The 6,986-nt window shown below is 35.0% G+C and overlaps 1 non-coding gene across 1 annotated transcript; it reads right to left on the reverse strand.

Moving 5' to 3' along the window:
• Positions 1-6,258: 6,258 nt before the first annotated feature.
• On the reverse strand, positions 6,259-6,368 carry LOC128248636 (U6 spliceosomal RNA). The gene has a single exon (XR_008264811.1). It is a non-coding gene; the product is annotated as a U6 spliceosomal RNA (small nuclear RNA).
• Between the last annotated feature and the right edge of the window lie 618 nt (positions 6,369-6,986).

The following is a 6,986-nucleotide window of genomic DNA, read 5'->3' on the forward strand; positions in this document are numbered from 1 at the left end:
AGGTAGGTAGGTAGGTAGGTAGGTAGGTAAATAGTTAGATGCCATTGATAATGCTTTAGGTACAGATATATCAGCATAGGATACTACCATCTTTCGTTCGTCCGTCAACGGAGTTTTCTGCGTCTGGTTCGACACTAACTTGTTAATGCCACAGTCAGCAATTCAATGGATTCTTACAAAGCAACGTCACTATTGCCCGCGATTTCCGAGAAAAAAGTGACTAACAGATAAATACTTATTATCAATAATGACTGCTTAGTTTGAACTTTTGCTTGTTCTGGTTTCTCAAAGCGAATATTAGAGAGACTTCTAGCAAACATTCAACATTAATAAGTAATATCTTAAATCTACATCCACTATTGAGTCTTTTGTGTTCATTGAGTGTTTAGTGTATTTAAGTATACAAGTATGCAAAACAAGTTATTAAATATGTTTATGTCCATTTCTGTGTGTGCAAAGTTTATGTGTGTCACACTGTGTATCAAGCTGTTTGTCTGTTAGCCTTTATATGTATGTGAGCGTTTAGAAGTAGATATAAGCAGCTGGTATATCTATGTAAATATAGCCATCTTGAGACGTAATACATTTTTATTTTGTTTTGTTTTTTTTAATATTTTCCGACATTTATATTCATTAGATGCATATTAACATAGACATGTATATTCATGTGTTTGTCATTTGTGCCTGTGTAAGTATAAATGAATATATCTATACGTATACGACTGTAACTCTGTAAGGTTGTCTGTATGGGTATAATAAATATAAATATATGCGTACATTTGAAGTTGATATGCATTAATACTTTGAATTTATTTTATCAAGAATCTTACGTCGAGTTTGTCGTATGTAATATGATAATTAAATCTTTTATTCGATTCAATATTCTCCAGACTTCTTTATACCGTAATTGCGAACTCCTTCCATATTTTATTGCTGTAAAAAATATAGGTGTTACATATTTCCATGTAAAAGCAACCATTTCGATATCATTCGTGTTAGTATTTTGTTTTCTGATTTTTATATTTTCTCTCGTAGATGTTTGTGTAATTTTTCTTCGCAATATGCCTTACCTTTCAGCAAATAACTATATCAAAACGTCTTGAAGTCTTATATTGCGCAAAAACATTATAAAGTAATATAGACTTGACGATACTAATTATTATTCATACTTATCATCAAAAAGGATGGCTTTGTCATTATGCTTTAACGTAGTTATCTATAATTCTAACACAAGGTATACCTACGTGTTACTAAAAAAACTGAATATCGTGTCTTGATGTTTTTTCCATACCGCTAATGTAGTCTATGTGCAATGTCGTTTTTGGTACATTTTGTATGAAATCGTTATATCACTACTTTTTTTAATCCTTTTTTCTTTTTCTTTTTTTCTTCTGTTATTTATTGAGAAAAGTCTACAAAATTTATGGAGTGTTGTAATGGCACAGAAAACAAGAATATGCTTCCTGTGCAAAAAGTTTATATGTTGATTACAGGCTGATAAAAATAATTGGAAGTAATTCATGATTATGATAAAATTTAGTTGTATTACTTCACGATTTTCTTAGTTTAAATCCTGTCATTGTCTGATCTGTTATTCTTCTGGAGTCGAGAAAATGAAACTACGAGAGATGTATGAGGATAAAAACTAATCGAATCTACATCTCTCCCAAAATTTACGGACTTGTTTCATTGTTAGAAGCTATTTTTTTTGTAATGGTGACCAAGAAGAAAAAAAACTACTTAGCGATATTCCTTCTCGTTTTACTCTCTGAGTCCAAATGCTGCCACAGTAGACTTTGCATTTTACGGTTTCGGATTGATAAATTAATTACCGATTGGTGATTGTAGTTGATACAATCGACTCGAATAATCGAATTGCACTCGAACAAATAATTCAGGCTTTGATCTTATAGAAGACAGAATTATTTTTGTTGTGATATTTGTAAATGGAAAAACATCGTTTCGTAGCTTACAATTTGACATCAAATTTCTTGCTTTGCACCTAGTAATCTTAGTTTTAGTTTTACCATTTTACAATTAAATCCCTTTAGATAATTTTTTCAAAGTTTATTAACTGAAATTGCCTCTTCGAAAAATGGGAGAAAAGGGCATAACAGGACTTCTCACATCGAGGTTGAAGATATATTTTCAAAAAGCCACAATGAACATAATTTGCCACGCTACCTCTGCCTGCTAGAAATACTAGCAACAACAACAGCAGTGACAAGCAAGACAACTAGATCATTGAATCAAACATGACATCTACCAGTTCCATCATCAGCACAAACTTCAATACAATAACGACAGTAAATACAGAGGATGGCAAACGAAATGGAAATAGGCTTGCGTATCTATACAGAAAACTGGAGGTTGGGTGAATAACTTAGAAATGCCAAATTTCATCATTGCAAAAATGTCTGAATAATTTATCTAAACAGTGCATCAAATTCAATACGTAACCTAAACCTGAACGATATTATAGAAATGAATTCAACTCAAAGGGAATGGATTTAGTGAGCAATTCAGACCGAGATTGAAAAGTTCATAAGCTATCCTGGGGCATGAAATCCTACGACACCGCAGAAGAGGTTTGACACAGTGAAAACAACGTTTCATATTAAACACTCGACGAATGATTTTTTTTTTTTTTTTTTTGAAATCTCTATAATGCGAAGATCTGTTCCTGAATTGCAACACTTTTCAGTCGGAGAGATTTAAAAAGAATGTAGCTGAATTACAACCAGTCAGCTACTAGGAAGGAACCGTCACGCTGAGTAAAACAATTTTGAGTTGGCAATGTTTTGAAACATGAAATTCATCTCAATATATTTCAAATATGCAGAAATGTTACTTATCAAAATAAGTACCGTTATAATCAACACGTTTTTGCCAACGAGTTACGAGTTTGTTTATTCCAGTAACATAGAAATCTGGGGTTCTGGAGCTGATGAACTCTTTCAACCTATTTTCAGTATCGGTTTGATTTTTGAACTCCTTCTCTTGCAGGAGACTATAAAGGTGCTTGAAAAAGTGGTAGTCAGTAGAAGAAAGGCCTGGGGAATGAGTGGGGAAGGTCCTTGTAGTCATGTTCTCTCAAGTTCTGGAGCGTCATTAGTGAAACGTGCGGTCGAGCATTGTCATGAAGGAATGGCCCTCTTATGTTGACCAATCTGGCACAGAAGAGTAGCGGTTTGTCGTTGAATTTGGCAATCAATTTCATGGTAATATGTTCTGCAGTAATGGGTTTTCCGGGTTTTAACTGGTTATAGTTGATGAGACTAACAGTATACCACCAAACAGTCAACATGACCTTCCTTTTGAAGAGCTCGGTTTTAGTGACAGTTTTCGGTGCTTCATTTTGGTCCAGTCACTGCGAAGAACATCTTTTTTTTAATTATTGTACAGAATCCACTTTTCATCGCAACTTACAATACGTTCGAGAAATGGATCGGTCAGATTACGGAGAAGCGACGAGCAAATTTCATATCTGCGCATTTTCTGATTTTCATTCAAATCGTGTGGTACCCATTTGTCGAGCTTTTTTGATTTTCCGATCGCATGCAAATGGTTTCAGGCTGTTTTCTTGAAGTTCTTTTTCCAGTTCTCGAGTAGTTGTACGTGATTGTTTTTTACTGACAGTCTTTATTTGACCGTCATCGATGACAGATGGACGTCTACTACGCTCACGATCTTCAAGGCCCGGGTCTCTACTGCGAAATCGTTTAAACCATATTCGAGCTGACCACTCACTTGTCATTTCCTAAACAAATGTTTCGTTCATACCGCGAGCAGTTTTAGCTGCTTTACGTCCTTTTTTCAAGTTGAATAGCAAAATTGCTCGAATATCACCCTTTCACAATTCCATTTCAGATGATTGTAACAACCGTGAAAAAATATAACTGTAAATTTACTGATTCATTTGGGCAAGTCTATGTCTGTGTTATCAGATAATTGCAAAAACATGTTTTAAAAAGCTTTCAAAACTCTGCGAAAATCGGGTACAAATCCTTCGTGGTTCAAAACGTTGCTTACTTTTTACTCAACCTAATAATTTTCCGAACAGATCATGAAAACAACAAAACCTTCCCTGAATTCATCAAACTCTGAAATAGCTTTCAGTTATTCATAGCAATTGAAGGCAGAAGATAAAATGCCATATTATATGGTGACACAAACAATGAATATTACATGCACCACAGAAAAAAGTTTGAAGAAATGCCCTTCAGCTGCTTTAACACAACAGAAATATCAACAACAACAGGAGAAAGGTTATCAGATACACCAGAATTCTAAGTACAGAAGCACCAAAGGAACGACCAGAAAGCTCAGCTTCAGTATCAACAGAACCTAGGAAAATATTAAAGAGACACTACCCACACAATTCAACCAGTCAACCAGATTATATACATAAACACAGGCATTTCAATTCCGCATTTATCCCCCTTCTCCAACTACATATCTCCCCCTACCCGAAAATCTCTTTCTGAGGGAATCAATTTGAAAACCTCAGAAGAATGGAAACGTATATAGTGAGGAACAAAAAATACAGAAAATGAAAAATATTGCATTAGACAAGGAGTTGACAAAATGTTACGACCATCGACCCCCACCCTCTTTAGAACTACTCCTTCCGCATCGAACCCCTTGAGCTACTTCTTCCCTATCAACCTCTATAGCTACCTATCCTTCCATATCAATCTCTATAGCTACTTCTCCTTTCCCATCGACCACCCTAATTATTATTATTATTATTATTATTATTATTATTAGTAGTAGTAGTAGTAGTAGTAGTAGTAGTAGTAGTAGTAGTAGTAATGCGGTGAGCTGGAAGAATCGTTAATAGCCCGGGCGAAGTGCTTAGCGATATTTCATGTCTTCACATTCTGGGTTCAAATTCCTCCGACGTCGATTCTACCTTCCATCCTTTCAAGGTCGATAAATTAAGTACCAGTGAAACACCGGAGACTACATTATCGACTAGTCACCTCCTACTAAATTTCAAGCCTTGTGCCTATAACAGAAATGATTATTATTATTAGCAGTAGTGGTATTAGCAGCAGCAGCAGCAGCAGCAGTATTAGTAGTAGTAGTAGTAGTAGTGGTAGTAGTAGTATAAGCGGTAGTGATGGTGATTTTATTTTAAGCTTGTCATTATTGCTAGATATGGTGTAATTGACCTCGAAACTAAAATTTGTTTTACTATAATAAAACCTCATTTCCAGCAATAATCAATACTATGAAATGACTGAACCGTAGCACACCTCTCCACCTGAAAATAGCCGTTAGAAAAACATGAAATTTAATTTATTTTTCTGCAGTATCATGGCTAAGGTTGAAGCCATAAATTATATTCCTTTTTACAGCTGAAACATGGCAGGCACTAGGCATCTCAAAGCATTGAATCCAAACTGTGAGCAATCAATGAATAAAAAACGAGAAGACAAAAGTAGAAAAGAAAAAGATAAAATGCACCGATCAAGTTAGTTGACTGTCTACAACCAAATGTTAGATCTATTCATCTCTCTTAACCTTTAAAGACATAATATTCTTCGTCTTGGAAACATATTGAGTTTTCAATAATAATTCAAGCTTGAACAATTGCTAAAATATTGCGTTATTTCAGCATTGAACAATTATTCACACTTTACAAAACCTTTAACAATTATTTTCTCATTACAATACTACAGAATAAAAAAAAAATAATAAATGCGTACAACACTTCCAAAGAACGAAAAACATCGTACACGAGATGAAAGTCGTAAAAGTAAGTGACGGAGGAATAAAAAACGACTCCTAGAAGTAAATATGTCGTGATATCAAGTTATCGAGGCATCAACGACCTAGCGCGGATCCTTCAAACTCAGTATACTGAGACAAAGGTTCTAAAGTGCTATAGCGTGTTCTTAAGCAGGGAAGTAGATTAGCTCTTTGAGGGTTGTATTATTTAACTCATGACAAAATATTCTTCTCCACTCTAGACACAAGGCTGGGAATTTTGGGGAAGGTGACCAGTCGATTAGATCGACCCTAGTACGCAACGGGTATTTAATTTATCCACCCTTAAAGTATGAAAGGCAAAGTCGCCCTCGGTAGAATTTGAACTAAGAACGTAAGCGTTTCGCCCGGCGTGCTAACGTTTCTGCTGGCTTGCCGCCTTGACCATGCCAAAATATTAACTGAAAACAGCCTGTATTCATCCTCTATTAAGTTTTCATTTTTTCAGCCTCCAAGATGTGCCCATGCTACGAGAGCAATATTGAGAATTTATATTGCTTCACAAATGTTCGTATCATCCTTGCTCCTTGGCTATGATAATATTCTCTATATCATGTATCATTTCAATTTTAGTATGTATACTGCCAAAGTAGAGAAGAATGCATACACACATTCACACAGACAAATCTTACACTTATATTAACGCTTGTGCTTATATAAAAGTATACCGATGAGAACACATGTTAACAAACACATATTGGTCTAGAATAGATACACGATAAATCAGTCCACTCCGAATCACCGTTACTAGACAATCAAATATTAGGTTTTTATAGACTTACAACTTCTAATTCATATAAGGTGGGTCAGGGATCGAATTCAGAAACCATTTAATACCGTACTTTCTGATATCTCACCCTTCTTACTCTTACTGATGCAAATACAACTCCACAAACTTTCATTTCGAGATACAGCACGTATCACAGCATACTGTATGATTTGGACAGCAATTGCTAATATGCAATGGCCTGTGCGTTACACACACACACATACATGCATGCATACATGCATACACTGTGGGTGTTAAAATTCCATGAAGGAGCTTTGAACCTAGGTTAGAAAACGATACTTTCTCTATTGGCAAGAAATTTTGAAATAAAGTGAATGACATATATACATACATACATGTGTGTGTGTGTGTGTGTGTGTGTATTTATGTATGTATATGAGGAAGTTCAGTATAACATAGGTTTCGAATTTTGGCACAAAAC

The sequence above is a fragment of the Octopus bimaculoides genome, chromosome 8, assembly GCF_001194135.2.
Source record: "Octopus bimaculoides isolate UCB-OBI-ISO-001 chromosome 8, ASM119413v2, whole genome shotgun sequence".
NCBI classification, from domain to species: Eukaryota; Metazoa; Mollusca; class Cephalopoda; order Octopoda; family Octopodidae; genus Octopus; species Octopus bimaculoides.